Genomic DNA, 13,488 nt, shown 5'->3' on the forward strand with positions numbered 1-13,488 from the left:
TAGTGCTTAGAGGTGGAGAACCATCGATGATGCTATCGATGCAGCGATGTTTTTTACAAGTTTTATAAATATCGATTGTTTGGAAAGAAAACATGGCTTGGAACAATTTTAAGAGAAATAATCGCTAATGAAAATCTCCAATATTTTCCTTTATAATATAATTACTAGAGCTATGAACCACAGAGCTATCGATAAAATAACCCGATGTACATGAAATACACCATTGTAAACCACACAATAATGAAAAAGAACAGTATACCATTTCTTCATAAATATACCAGAAACACTGAAAACGTTCACCTGATCGATATAAAAGTCGCATCTCTAAGAAAGATTCAAGGTGAGTTACCTAGAGAGGGTGCCAAATCGAACGAACTTAACGAACGCCTTACATCAATAAATTGTAGTAAATTTAACAAAGCTATATAAGTAAATTGATTAAATCTTGATTTAAAAAATTAGCCCCCTGCCCTGGTTTTCTCATTTATGCGTTGTTTATGGCGTTATCAGTTGTTTCGTTTTGGCGGTCCCGGCCGTTAGAGTTTGAATTTCCATATAAAATTATAAATTAAATAAGTTAATTTATATTCAATATTTGTACCTGTCATATTATTGTTATTTTTGAGGTTTTGCGACTACATTTATTTTTGATATATTACTGCACTTTCCATGCAAATTTCGTATTGTGTGTGTGTGGTGGCTTCTGTTTCCATTTCACGTTTCTCTCTCTCTCTCTCTCAATATATTTTTGTTGCTCTTTGTTTTGTCATCTTATCTACTGTTTTGTTGTTGGTCGCTGCTTTTACGTTTTTTGGGGGCTGGCTGCGCTGCCGCAGTCTCTGCTTCAGCGGCGGGTGCATTGAATTTTGCGGATTTTTTCACTTTGAGTTTGCGGCAAATATACGATTTCAAGGACAAATGACGTCAGCTAAACATTTTTTGTGTGTGGAGCTCTTCGTTCAGTGGCGCACATTGCTCTCCACAGCAAAGGGGCTCGAACCGAAGCATGCTCGGGCTCCAACGCCTCTGCTTTCTATATATTCTCTTCTTCGTTGCTCATGTCTTTTATTTGGTGATTCTTTTGTTTTGTGCCTTTTTGCTGAATAAAAAAAGAATAGCAAATATTTGCACAGCAGCAAACAGCAACAAAGCAATTTTTGATAAAGATACACTGTACAATGTACACTGCACGCGGATCGAACTCTCTCCCCCACTCACGCCGCTCTCTTTGCGCGAGCTCTCTCTTTTACTATCTTTCTTTTGCCTCACCTCTCCCTCGCTGTTCCTCGTTGTATGGCAAACAAATGTGGTTTGTTGCTGGACAAAAAGTAATGCTAAATAATTAATAGATATGCTCAGGGAGTGTTTAAGGGAGGGGTGAGGTTACGCGTTAATTTGGCATTCCTGGTCTCTATCTTTTTCTAGTTTTTTTTTTATAATTACAAGTTGACATTCTTGTTCCCACAGTATTGGCTCTGTTTCTGCCCTTAAGCTCTCTCTCTCTCTCTCGCTGTCTTTAGTTCCCTTATCGCTCTGCTTGGTCATTGAAAGTGCAACGCAGCGCTGCCCAACTGCCAACTGCAGCCGCTGCACGCATTTTATTTCCCAACCGACAACCGACAACCGTCAACCGACCAACCGCCAGAACGCACATTTATTATGCATTTAACGTTTCGCGCTAAAACTATTGCTTTCCCCTCACTCTCTACCCCTGTGCGGCTGTGTGGCCACTGCTTTAGTATTTAAGATTCGCTTTCGCTTCCCCCTTTTATTTCTGCGCACTTTGTAAAATTTCCATATTGTTTGTCAACGACGCCGCGAGCGATTCGATTCGATTGCATCCACAGACCCAGGCTCTTGGCTTTGACTATATGTAGCTATGGCTCCGTATGCAGTCTGCATGCAAATGGTGCAACGCCGGGAAGGGGAAGCAAAGTGTAGGGCAGAGCGGGGCGGGGCAGAACAGAGCCCACAGATATCGCATCAGGCAGGGGCCCAGTAGTTCAATCACACTGCACAAAAGTTCGAGGTCAGTTATAAAAATAAAATTATATTCCGCTCGCTCTTCACTTCCCCCTCACTCAAACTCGCTCTCTCTCTCTCTCTGTTTGCATTGGATGGGATGGGATTGGAATTGGATTGGGCTTTTTGTTTTATATTAATTTCTGTTTGAATGCGACAAAGTGAGTTTCTTTGTCTTTGGCTGACTCAGGATTTAGCAGGATTCAGGACTCTGGAACGTATCGGATCTCAGGCGGGGCCACATGAGGATGGGGTTGCTTGCGCAAGGGGCACAAAGGCCATTGTTCCACCGTTACCAGAGCGGGTTGGGATGCGATGGAATGGGACGGGACGGGTCATTCAAGTGGAAGTAGGCCACTGGAGTTCTGTGTAACTTGAGCGCAGGACAGGCCGTAAGCTGCAATTGTGTAATGCGACTCCGCTGTAGGAGGGCAATGACTCCAGGCCTCAAGGATACTCCTGTGGGGGAAAGAAAGAACAGCAGGAACTGCACAACATCAACAACAGAGCCCTCAGTTATTCTAAGCCTGGCCTAAAGGGCAGCAGCGGCAGCGGGTCCGGCCCCAGACAGGCTCAGACTCAGACCCAGACCCATGGAATGCTGTTGAACTTAATTTTGGTTGGCTAGCGCATCGCATCGCCTTGTCTCGTCTCGGCAATGAAATGAAATTTTGATAATTTCCAGAGAATTCATGCCACAGATTTTGGCTTGGCGCAAAGCAGCGCGCCGCGAACTCAGACCCAGACCCAGAGCCAGACCAAAGCCGAAACTAGTTGGACAGGCTCCTCTCAAGGATTGCGACCAGACGCGTCTCGGCGGGGCAGGTTCATTAACTTGTTTGCCCCGTTGCTGCTGCTGCTGCTGTTGCTGCTTTTTTTATGTTTCTTATGTTTTTTTTGGGGCCGCCGTCGCTCTGCCAGCATCCGCGACGAGACAATAATGATCTTCACTGGAAACGCGAGCCGGTCCCCTTCCCCAGCCCTTTCCCGTCACTTCACTCCCGGCCCCTCGCCTGCAACACCATCCTCCTCGTTGGTGGTGGTGACTTAATTGCCGCACCCTAGGGACCCTAGGACCTAGGGATTAGCCTGAAAAGTATTCCTTAGCGTGCAATGGGTACGACGGTATTTCAGAGTCCAAAATGTTGAAGATTTTGCTATGACACTCGCAATTCGAAAGATATGGCTCTATAAATTGATAAAACTCAAGTATAAAGACATTATCTGACAACCTGCTATAATTTATAATGATAAGATAATTAACACAGCCGAAATTATAAGAAATATGAAGATATATTGTTAAATATTCCAAAAAATTTTAAACTAAAAGAATTCCGACTCAATATAATAAATAAAGTACTATCCATCTGCTCACTAGGTATTTTCTAGTCGAGTTATTAGCGAATTTATTGCCAACCGGTCTCGATCGAAATGGAGATGAAAACTAAAGGGCCTCCAGAGTCTACTCCGATCTTAACTATGATCCTTGTGACATTCGCTCATTTTTCACTGTCGCAGTTGCTGGTGGCCTCTTGCTGCCGATAAAGTGGAGCATATTGTAGGAGCCTCTGATTAATATGAGTTGTGCTCTGATATCGCCGCAACCTTGGCCAGAGTCATTTGCTTAGTGACTCAGAGGGTCGAGCGCAGAGCCAGTTGGCTATGACTAAGCTGTGGCTATGCCAATACCTAACCATGACTAAGGGGAAGATGCTAAAAGAGCTCGCTGGGCTTTTTGAAAGAAACTTAGCAACATTTGGAACAACCCATCATTGCTTTGCTGAGGCATTATATATTGGGAAAATTTTAATTAACTAACAGCTTAATTTTGGGCAGCTTCTTGGACGTAATTGTAAGCCTTCAAGACAGAACGGACATCATTGACGAAGCGCAGACAATCGAGAATTTCTCGCAGAAGACAACTCCGTAGTTTGGGGAACATAAACAATAGAAAAACCAACGCCAGTCCAAGCATTGTGGTCATGATGAACGCGTGGGAGAACCTATGAAATTTGAATTTAGATTAATCTATGAAATCCAGTTTGAAGTGAAATGGTGGCGCTACTTACAGGAACTTTGTATATTCAGTTGATTTTTTCACTGTTTCTATTATTTTATAAACCAAGAATGTCTTGTATTGGACATGGCTGCGATAAAGTCTTAAGAAAGTCAAACCCAATTTTTGTTTGTTAGGGAAATATAATAATTATTTGCTCTTAGGTTAACTGAGAGAAGTGCTAAGAAAATGTAACTGGAATACAATAGTTTGCTTTAAAAATGTTTTAAAAAGTTTGGCAATGATTGATTAATCCGCTGGATTTATTGGTGGAACAAACCCCATGACATCTCCTGCTCTGACAAATGAATCACAAATCCCCAGATCGATAATGGATATGGCTTCCGACTGCTCTTACAGTGGGTGTGATGCGTGTGAGAGTGGGAGTGTGAAGAGAAGTTGGAGGGGAACGGGAAGAGAGGGTAAAAATGGCTAAATAAACAGCCCCGCCACTGTAGCGAAGCGCAAGAGAAAGAGAGGTGCCAAGGAGAGGAGAACGATGTCACTTGTGTAAAATATTGCACTGGCCTTGGAGCAGCACGCACAATGTGACTGCGCTGTCAAGACGATTAACAACAGCAACAACAACAGCAGCAACAGAAACCGCACCAGAAGCAGCAGCGAAAGCCACATGAAAAAGCAACAAAAACAACTGCAGCGACTGCAACTGTGTCCCTGACGATGGCATAGCCAGGGAAGAGCAGAGAAGAGCACCATATTGCGCGCATCTGGAGATTGGCTGGCTGCACGCGATTAGGGTGGACATTATTGATGCTCTTACATATCATTCTCCAAGAAGAATGAATAATAATATTTAATAACTAAATATTGAAAAACACCAACAAAACAATTTCATAAATTCTGCAAAATAATTTTTTATTTTTAAAACCCAACCAGGAAATATCCACCCTAATGGTTTGCCCACTCATTACGTGTTTTTGTGGTTTTTTTGTCTTGCAGGACCCGCTGCCGCGTGTTTTGCGGTTGACTGTGGCGTCTGCTGGGTGTCAACATTTAACCGCATGTTGCAGTTCCCCAACTCCCTCTCACAAAAAAAAACACCGCATAAAAATAAAACAGAAATATTAACTTCTGAGTCAATTTGCAGCACCCGCACCCGTATCCGCATCACGGACATGGCGGGCAGCAGGGGCAGTCGTTGTTGTCATGCGACATTCGTACAGTTGCCAAGAAGTCAATCACTGGGTGGCGTGGTGGCCGTTGCCGTCGCGTATTTGATGATTGATCCGGAACACATGCGAATGAGCATACTTATGAATAATGCTGGAAAGGAAGGAAGGAAGACAGTAATTTTCCATATCCAGATTAACACAAATCGATAACCTGTTGTTGTAATCACATACCTGACAGGCCGTTCAATTAACGCTAAACCATAATGCTGTTGCTGTGTTTTTAGCTCAGTTTTTAGCTGTTGTTGAATGCAAAATAAATTGCGCATAAATTTTAATCACTTTGACTTTGTACAACACTCACACACACATGCACACAGGAGATACAGACACACTCGTGAACAAAATCATACAGGCAACAACAACAGTCCCAAAAAAATAAAAACGCATAACAAAAGAATCTTCACAAATACACGCACATCATATATGAATTTATGCATGTGTGTGCAGCCACAGCGGACAGTGCAAAATAAGTGTAGGACTGCGACGACGCTGGCAACAGAGGAACAACAACAGCAAAAGCGACTGAGATCCAGAGAGAAAGAGCTTCCAGCTAGAGGTGGAGCGGGGGGATGGGAACAACGATCGAATCGAGAGTCAACAACCTCCAGTGCATTACTCACTTTTAAAGACCGTGTGTGTCCTTCAACAAAAAACTTTATCTCTGTCTCTCACTCACTCACTCTCTCCCTCGCTGCTTTTGCTTTTGCGCTGAATGTGTTTTGCTGTTGTTTTTCTTTTTTAGCATTTTATAATTAAACAATTTTTGCAGTCGCTTCGCCTGCGCCACCCCTCTACCAGCTTCTACCAACAGCTTCTTCTGTAGTCTCCGCTCACTCCTACTACTCCTCCCCCTCTCCCATTGATCAACAAGCTTTTCTCTGGTCTTCTTGTGGCCTCACTTGAGGTCTTCCACTCCCTCCCGCAGCAGCCTTTGCTGTGCACTTCTTCTTCATCATTTTTTCTTGACAAACAACCCGAAAAAAATAAATCTTGCACAAGTGTGTGCAGGGGAAGCCGGTGGGGCCAGGAGATGGGTCAGCGCGGACTCAACTCAACTCTCTTCTATCTCCACTTTATCGATTCTGCTTTGAGAACATTGTCGATTTCCGAAGCGTCTGCGGCTGCTGCGCATTTGGGTTCTGAGACTGGAGCGACAGAGAGAGCGAGAAAGAGAGAGATGAATAAACTGTTGTACGCTTGCGTGACCTGTTCCCCCGTCTCAGTCAATCGCCTGTCGTCTCCACCTCCTTTGGCTATCCCACGCACATACATCAGAGAGGGGGCGATGGGTAAGGGAGGGACATCCAGTGTATCCACATCCGCTCTGCTGTAGTATCTCTGTGTGTGTTACTCTCTGTGTGTGTGTATGTGTGTGTGTGCATGTCATTGACTGCAATTTGTTAGCAAAATATTTCAACTGATAAAATAAAATCTACATGAAGCCAATGAACTCGACTCTACACAACTCTACACAACCAAAAATCAACACAACAATTGCTATCTACTGGTCTCTGGGCTGTGCGGGTTGTGGGCCTTGAGGGGGTCGCCTGCAATTTGCGCCCGAATTGGAGAGCCCAAAACAAGAACAACAACCACATCTTAGAAAGTATGTTTGCAGCAGAGATAGCACACAAGGATCGTATCTCACTCACGCACACATTGGCACAGGTTGGCATTGCCATAAACAAAGAATTCCTTTTGTTGATTCAATTTTGTGTTTGTCGTTTTTCTTATTTTTGCAAATTGTATTACTTTATTTTTAAATAAACAAGCCCAAAAGTCGTCGTGGCAGCGATGGAGAGTTCATTGCATTCGACAGAATATAAATGTATAAAAAATAAATAAACATACAAAAAAAAATAAGTACGTACACAGCGAGCGATGTATAATTAACGGCTGCGCGTGTGTGGAGAGTTCAGCTTAATTTATCAGTTCTTTCCTTTTTTGGGAAATGTAAAAAACTTGCAATCAAGTGGGGAAAGCGAGGGGGGAAGGAAAGTGAAGCAGGATGATACAACAATGTTAAGCAAAGAAATTAAAGTGTGAGGCTACACCAAAAGGAGAATTTTGTATTAGCTTTCAATTTTCTACATCCTTCAATAGCCTCCCAAATCATTCAATTGCTTAAATATTGATCAGCAAACTTCAAACGTACTGGTACGTTACTGATCGTTATTGATTGTGACATAATTTACTTATATTTTACAGGTATTACAGCGTCCCTCAAGTGTGAACAGTTATGTTTTTGCCTTTTTATTCCTGCAGGCTGCACAATCCTGACACTGGAACTGGTGCTCGATTTCCTCAGAGCATTAAATGTCATGTGGTACACTCGGGTTACGTTACAGTAAAGTCGGTCAATAACTTTGGAGCTGGCCAAAAACGTTTAACTGACCGCAACAACAGTCCCCTCACCGCAATGCCTTTCAGGATTTTTTAGTTGAACGGTTTAATGACTCGGACTTAATTTGCGCTCTCCGCAGCGGAATGTGGGGATGAAGGAGAAAGAGAGAGAGCAGCGAAAACAGAACAAGGCAGACAACACCCAACAGCAAAAAAGTTAACCAAGCAAAAACAGAGAAGAAAGACACGTCTGGCCAATGAGTAAGGAGTGGAGGGATCTGTGGTGGGGAGTGGGCGTCGGAAGCACAGGCTGCAGAAGGAGCTCCGAGTGTGTGTGTCGCCAAAAACAAAGAACAGAGCCAGACGAATTCAGCCCCAAAAAGACTGTGCGACGCAGAGAAGCTAAAGAGAACCGCAGAACGATGCTCAAAGTAACTCATATTCAAGTCCCGTACCACACCGTGAGTGTATCTGTATCTGTGTGTGCTAGTGTGTGTGTGGGCAGCGCTGCCGCTGCCACTGCCATGGCCAATATGTATATAAGCGGCGATCGAAAGATGCAAAATGTTCATTCTGTTGTCGTTTCGTTTCGTTCGCTTTACTTTTTCTGGAATACTCGTATAAAAAAAGTCAAACAAAATAATAAAAATGAAACAGCGATCCTCAAACACACACACACACACATACACACACGAACATTGGAACACACACACACAGATGCAGCTGGTGTGCCGCCGCCGCCATTGCGTATGGGGCGGCCATTGAAGCCAACGGCGACTGCTCTGCTCTGCTCTGCCAGCGAACATCGCCTGCCTCGCCGCTCGAGAGTATAAAAGCATAAAATCACTTCGTACTCGGGTTTATTAAAACCAAAACTGTGCAAGTGTCAAGATCGGAACGGAACAGATCGGATCGTAGTTGGAGAAGGAGCAGCCGCAGCGGCAGCAGCAGATCGAAAGTCGTATAAGCCAGACAAAAAAAACAAACTGAGTGAAAAATTCTTGTGAAATGTAAAAGCACACAACGCAGACAACGCCCCTCTTTAAAACGAAGTGAAAGTCGGGGAAAACCAAACCAAATATAACAACTAAACTAATCAAAAATTGACAATCACCAAACAAAAATAAAGAAAAGAGCAGAGCACAACGAGCTGCCTGCTTCCCCTCCGCCCACTGTAAATGGCGCAGAAAATAAAATCAGTAAAATAATTAACTAGGCGCCACGCGACGCGCAACCAGAAAAAGCTAAACAAAAAAGAGAAATAAAAATCGAAAGTGTTCTACTGACATGGATTACTTTTTGCCTCTCCCCGGCAACAACAGCAAACAGCAACAACGCAAGGCTATGATGGCAATGGCAAAGAGAAACTAACGATAGTTTTAGTCAATGGATCTGCGCTCTCTGAGAGAGGCAACAAAATAGAAAGCAAAACCAGACAGCAGCGACAGATCAGCTAGCTAGCTGGCTGGCTGGCCCCAGTATACGTGCACTGAGACATGCTGTGTTGGTGTTGGTGTGCGCTGATGTTTGTGCTTGTGCGAGAGAAAATTCTAATTCTTGAACTTGAACTCTAAAATGTGCACAGACACAGCCGCAGTCACAGTCACAGTCACACGCATACTGCCAATCGGTAGCGGCGGCGGCAGCCTTGCATAAATATGTATGCAATCTTGTTGTTGTTGTTGCTGTTGGGCCGGCGGCGCGCTCTCTGTGGGTCTAGCTTCTGCTCTCCCGCTGGCGCTGCTAATCTCCCCATTTGCTTTGCGCCCCAGAGAGTCGTGTCACCGAAAACAGTCGGTCAGGCAGTTGGGAGGTGGCGCTCGCCGGGCCGCATAAAATTTGCTCGCTGATCAATTTGCGACTTGCTTGCAATTAATTTTTGGACCCCAGCAAGAAGAAAAAAAAAAGTGAAAGTCTGTGAGTGAAAGACGTGGAATTTTTAGACAAAATCCAACATTGAACTGTACGCTAAACACGAAACAAACGCGAAACAAGTTAATACGTTTTAAGACTCGAAACGCAAACGAAATCGAACCAAAAAAAAAAAAAGAGACCGAGCCCGAGGCTGAGCAATGCAAAGAAAGCGGCGCCGTAAACTTTTTGCGCAGCTGCCTGGGCTGACTAGTTACTTTTTTTCCTCTTACTCTTTTTCTTTATCATCATAGCGCGGGATCGGTGGGCGTGGGGGGCAGCAGGCCATATGGAAATCGAGGGGAAAAGAAAGCAGAGAAAAGCAGTAACAGCAACGGAACAAGCAGCGGCAGCTGTGCGTCGTTACGTAGCTTATGATAAGTGGGCGTGGCCGAGAGTGTTTTATTCTAAAAAAGAGAATGTGCCTTATAAATCTAGCCTCTACTAGGCTTTGTCTGTGCATTCGAAAACGATCAGACATAGCCTATAAGAGGTTAGGTGTACCAAGGAGAAAATGCAACAAAAGCGGAATCCCGATTACAGTTAAACTTACACCGAACGCCGAGATGAGGAGGAGGCAGCCGACTGATAAGCACACACCCTCCACTACCGCATATTACTCAATAATAATATTTGCTTCCATTTCTTATAGAGGAATTAAATCGGACCCCACACAGCACCAGCCTCTGGATTTGTTTATGGTCTTCGATGTTTATTAGAGTATAAATATAAAAATGTTTATGAATAAAAGGCGTTTCGCTGATATTTGATGAGTGTTCTTTTCCAATTTGCGCTGAAAGATTGCCTCAAGTGAGGCTCGAATCGAGTCGAGTCCGAGGTCTTGGGGCTTTTGTTGATTTGTTTCTGTTGCCGCGCGGAACACTCGCCGCGGATTGGATTACTTGGTGATTATCGTATTGAACAGCTTGCATATTTTGTTTAATGCGCTTTAATAAATAGTTTATTTATGAACTTTCTTGGAAGAACGGCGATGTATTGGCCCAGTTCCCTGAACTGGTCGAGATCTGGAAAATTAAAGTTTATATATATTATTGGGGGTCTTTAATCTTATCAAAGCTGAAAGATTGCTGAGTCAATGCATGGCACGTAGTTTATTGCGCCAGAGTTATCTGGTCTTCCGCGCTCATATTTTAAATTTGTAAAATTTGAGTCCGGCTGACACTGCTTGGGTAGCGAGCAATAGCTGTCTGCTGCTGCACTCGCTCGTGTCAGGCACTGCTTGAGTATTTTGAGCAAGCAGTGCATCACAAGACAGTAAAATACATGTAAAAGTTAAAGAATGTAGAATTATTCACATTGGCGCACCCTAACGAGAAATTTAACATTCTTAACTGAATTCGTCGGCAGATGTCGCTGTTGCTTATTTTTGTGCACTGCTATCGAAAAGTCTATGCTGTGCAAATACTAACTCTCCGCCACTGTCTATCTATACTTATATATGTATGTATGTACAGTTATCCATATATCAGTGGCTACAGATGCCACATCCCTGGAAGCTACAGAAGCCGCCGCCGTCAATGGCAAGATGAATGTTCATTAGCTATGCCGCCGCTGCTGTTGCTGTGATCTCGAGTCAACTCCCACAATTGGCAATTCGCTGGCTTCTGTTTCTCAGTGACTTCTGTTGGATCTTTTGCTTTGGTTTATTCGAACTGACGGCACATAAAACACGCTCGGAAATGCGTTCGAGACAGGCAGTCTCCCATTTATGTGGATTTCTCACACATAAAATTCGAGCCAAAGCCGAAATCGAAGACATTAACCAAAAGAAACAGATTGCAGAGGCAGAGGCTGCGGCAGCGGCAGTCTGAGTCGCAGTGGCATCAGCGGTTCATGTCTTCCCTAATGGCCTGCACATGGCACTTGAACACTCTTTGGCCGAGCTGTATTTATGGCCTGCACTCGACCATTTTAGACATTTTTCCATTTTCCAGCTGCCTTCAGCTGGAGGCTGGCGGCTGTGGCGGCTTATGCAATGTGTGGCTCATCATTTGGGAGTCTGTCCGAAAGCATGGCTTAACATTTAACCCCTATACGAAATGGTGGCTATTCCTGGTCCACGGCGGTGCCTCCAGATATGACCTTCTTCTTCTACGCCTTCTTGTTCATCTTCTCCTTTGAGATGTTTTCTGAAATTTGCTGCAGCTAATTGAGTGACCCGCCCACCGCCACGAAAACAAATGATTGCAGTTAATTAAAATAAACCCTGCCAGCGCAAGCAGACACCAATAGCAACAAAAACCACAACAATAACAACAATAACCACAAGAGCAGAGCGTTACCAATTCATTGCAGTAATAAATTGACCCACTTTCGAATCTGCAACCTGACCCAACTACTCTCGTACTCGTCGTACATGCCAAAAGAAAAATAAAACCAACAAAAAAAGACAAAATAAAACCAAACATAAAAAAAGACCCAAAACAAACTTGGCTTAAAAATCGACAAGCGCCAAACGACAACAAACAAGCAACACCAAGCAAAGCAACGAAAAAAATTACAACAAGCAAGTACCTGAAAGGATGTGTAGTCGAGGGAGAGCCGCCGGTTTTGATACCCTAAAGGATGCAGAATTTCTAAGGCAATAATTGAAATCTAAATTAAACTTTAATTTGTTGTCAAAGTTGTTAAAGAGTTCCACTAGAGAAGAGCGTAAATATTTACCTTTGTGGCTTCAAATATATTTACAAAAAACCCGCATACCCTCTTTAAAGGGTATTCACCACCAACAAACATCAACACTTTAGTGCCACAGTTTAGTGTCAGCCGAAAATCGAACGACTTAAGAAACGAACGCAAACGAGCTGCTGACGACAGTCTCTGGGCAGTCTCTGGGCCTCTCTTTGGACTAGTGCCCATTCCATCACACTCTCTCTCTCTCTCTCGCTCGTTTGGGGCCTGTCTGCACGTGAGCTTACTTCGGTGCAGCTGTGTGCCTGTGTGTGTACTCAGCAAAATTAGTTTAAGTTGGAATTTAAGTGGCGCGCAGTAGCCAAGAGGGCGGACAGCGAGAGAGAGAGAGAGAGAGAGAGAGAGACAGAGGCAGACACAGATGTAGTTGCAGTCAGCGCCAATTCAACATCGGCTTTAAGCAGCAATTGTTTGCCATCACCCTCCACTGCACCGCGTCTTCTGCCCCTCCCGCATTCTGCTGGGGCAGGGGGAATTGAGTAATTGACTTCATTGGCCGCTGCCGCTGCCGCTGCTGCTGCTGCAGCACGAGCGATGTTGTTTAGGTAAATTGCAATACTCTGCCGCCGACAAATTGGTTAAGGAAACGCTTCGCTTCGAATTGAATTGGATTGGGCAAGTGTTGGGCAGAATTATGTGGGTGTCTGCTGTGGAGAAAGGAAAGGAATGGCAGGAATTATCACAGCGGCAGTGGGTGTAATGTGTGGCAGGAGTTAGAGTAATGACAGCATCCGCTAAGAGGTAGCTTTGGGAAACAATAATAAAAACCAATAAAGCTTAACCCATCCACATCCATTGAACACCTTGATATAAGACACTTACGAGAGTAATACCCCAAAACAAGCTCCATTCGAACGAACACCTTGATACTGATACCCCAATCCCATGTAATCCCTCTCTAAGCACTCCCTAATCTGATGGCAGTGCAATCAAAAGGCGCCTTGAGCGGCATGCTCCCCAATCAGATTGTAGGTTCTGTTATTATAACAATCTCTTGGCCAGTGGCCAGCACTTGTCTAAGTCCGAGCTGAGCTCCAGTCAGGCGTTCGGTCATTCGAATTTCATGCTCTAGATAATAATAACCTGCAGTTAGTGGCTAGTCCAAGTATTTTTTGAATGCAAAAATTGTTTTGGCTTTGGCGTGGCAACAGGGCAGCCAATAACAACAAAAATACTCGTACGAAATGAATTAAAACTTGATATATTTTATTGACTTTCAGCCATTAGACGGACGAAGGGGGCTATTACCTG

At 44.0% G+C, this 13,488-nt stretch overlaps 1 long non-coding RNA gene across 1 annotated transcript; it reads right to left on the minus strand.

The window, feature by feature from the left end:
• Positions 1 to 4,933: 4,933 nt before the first annotated feature.
• Positions 4,934 to 5,718, minus strand: LOC117580173. Its single transcript, XR_004573539.1, has 2 exons — positions 5,443 to 5,718; positions 4,934 to 5,362 (listed from the first exon to the last, which is right to left on the minus strand). It is a non-coding gene; the product is annotated as an uncharacterized LOC117580173 (long non-coding RNA).
• Positions 5,719 to 13,488: the final 7,770 nt, after the last annotated feature.

The sequence above is a fragment of the Drosophila guanche genome, unplaced genomic scaffold (genome assembly GCF_900245975.1).
Source record: "Drosophila guanche unplaced genomic scaffold, DGUA_6, whole genome shotgun sequence".
In the NCBI taxonomy this organism is placed as follows: domain Eukaryota; kingdom Metazoa; phylum Arthropoda; class Insecta; order Diptera; family Drosophilidae; genus Drosophila; species Drosophila guanche.